Raw genomic sequence first — 2,373 nt, forward strand, 5'->3', positions numbered from 1 at the left:
TCAGCGTAGTCCAATTTGAAATTTCTGAAAAAAATACCGAGGACATGACCTCGGTGTCCTCAATGATAGTTACGGCCATGATGTCCACGTTACCGGCAGGAAAGACGCACCTGATGAAAATGAGTGACAGCAATTCTAGATCAGAGGGCCCTCCAAGTTCTAAAAAACAGAAAATTTCCAAGTATCAACGTGCAGCTAAGTATGATACGAAGTTTAATTCCAAGTGGGCCAAAATCTCTCCATGTGTTATCACTGATTCAGCAAGCAAGCACTGTTTCTGATGCACTGACTGCAACAGGAGGATCTGTTGTAAACAAGGCCTTCGAGATGTTGAACTTCACATGCAAACAAAGTCTCACAAAGATCTTGAAAAAGTAAGATGGTCATCAGGATCACTCTCAACCGCGTTTGCAGCGCAGACTTCTGTCAGTGAGAAGGTATATTTTTATATTTTATGGTGTTTGAAAAAAGTTAAACGTGCCTTGTTTCAGTTAATCTAAGCTCAACTAGATCTATTTGCAAAGTTGCTAAGTTAAAGTAAAATAATAGCTTATTCTGAACTGTCCCACAGATATGTTCTCATAAATGTAGAACTAAATATTTTTTTCAACAGGAACTCTGCATGCTGTGTTTATGTTTATTATTGTTACAGTAGGAGCCGAGCGAGTCTGTGATGGTGACGGGAAATAAAAAATAAGCATATAAATGTGTAGATCTGTAACTATATAGTTGGAAGTTGTTAATACTTCATTGTCATAATGGTTTTGGGATTGTTGATGATGGTATTACTTTGAGTATTTCACTAATTTTATATTCCTTTAATATTATCTTTCTAATAATTTATTTAATGTTATAAACACTAATTAATAAATACTTTATAAATGATATTTAATACATAAGACAGAATATTAAATTTACTCAGCTTGGAGTGTTATATTCAGATAATTTTTTGTGATATATTTATGGGGCGGCACAGTGGTGTAGTGGTTAGCACTGTCATCTCATGGTAAGAAGGTCCGGGTTCGAGCCCAGTGGCCGGCGAGGGCCTTTCTGTGTGGAGTTTGCATGTTCTCCCCGTGTCTATGTGGGTTTCCTCCGGGTGCTCCGGTTTCCCCCACAGTCCAAAGACATGCAGGTTAGGTTAACTGGTGACTCTAAATTGAGCGTAGGTGTGAATGTGAGTGTGAATGGTTGTCTGTGTCTATGTGTCAGCCCTGTGATGACCTGGCGACTTGTCCAGGGTGAACCCCGCCTTTCGCCCGTAGTCAGCTGGGATAGGATCCAGCTTGCCTGTGACCCTGTAGAACAGGATAAGCAGCTCCAGATAATGGATGGATGGATATATTTATGTACTCTTTCATTTAATAAAGGGCAAAATAAACATCAAACTGTGCTGCAATAAATTGCAAACATATGCACTTTTACTGAGTTAAAACCCTGATGTAGAAATGACTTGGTGGCAACAAAAATTGTGTTTCCTGTTTTCCGATGAAGTGACCTGCATATGTGGTTTTGTGGTGAAAGCTTATTGAAATGTGATCATTGCACATCTTTCATTTCATGATCATGTTGAAATGTTATTGTTTACCTGCCATTTTTTCGTGAATACATATGGTGTTCTCATGAAGCCATTTTTTTCCATCAGTAGTAACAAAGAGGTGAAAACTATGTATATTCATCCTAAGACCACCAATCCCCTCTTAAATTTGACAAAATTGTTTTCGGCTGGGGGTCTTTTCCCCCCAGCCCCCCCACCAGAGCTAAGCCCTGGACCTGACCGGGGCCTGCAGCCCCTGGACCCTGGTTTTCTCACTTCTTTTTTTATTTTGGGGTTGACAGCTGTGTTCAACCATGTTAACAATAAACAGTGGCAGTGGCAGTATCACCATAAAATGTTCCTAAAAGTCACCAGATGCCACCAAATGGGGCTACCTTTTTTTCTAAATTTTCTGGGGTAGGCTCACCAGACACACACCCCCATGAGATTCCACACACCCCGTACTCTCCCCCCACACGCCTTTGATGTGCCACACAGCCCTATGGGCCCCCCAAAAGTTTGAGCTTTATTTTGATCCTGGGGAGAACACTGTATTCACACATAAGGGTGTGGGCTGTGAGTCAAACATAATTGATCAATTGGAATAAAGAAATTAATATAACTGATTAAGACATAGCTGTAGATAAATTATATGCATAGAAACAGAGACAGGAGTTCAGAGCACTGAAGTAAAAAGTTGACCTTCGCTGCAGAAGAATACACAATGAGAGTTGTGTGTGCTAGTTGGAACATCCTGTGTGTTATGAAAAACAGAGAAACAGGTGCAGCCCAAAGATTAATCTTATATGACAGCAAAATAAAATAAAGTAAACCCA

The sequence above is a fragment of the Neoarius graeffei genome, chromosome 7 (genome assembly GCF_027579695.1).
Source record: "Neoarius graeffei isolate fNeoGra1 chromosome 7, fNeoGra1.pri, whole genome shotgun sequence".
In the NCBI taxonomy this organism is placed as follows: domain Eukaryota; kingdom Metazoa; phylum Chordata; class Actinopteri; order Siluriformes; family Ariidae; genus Neoarius; species Neoarius graeffei.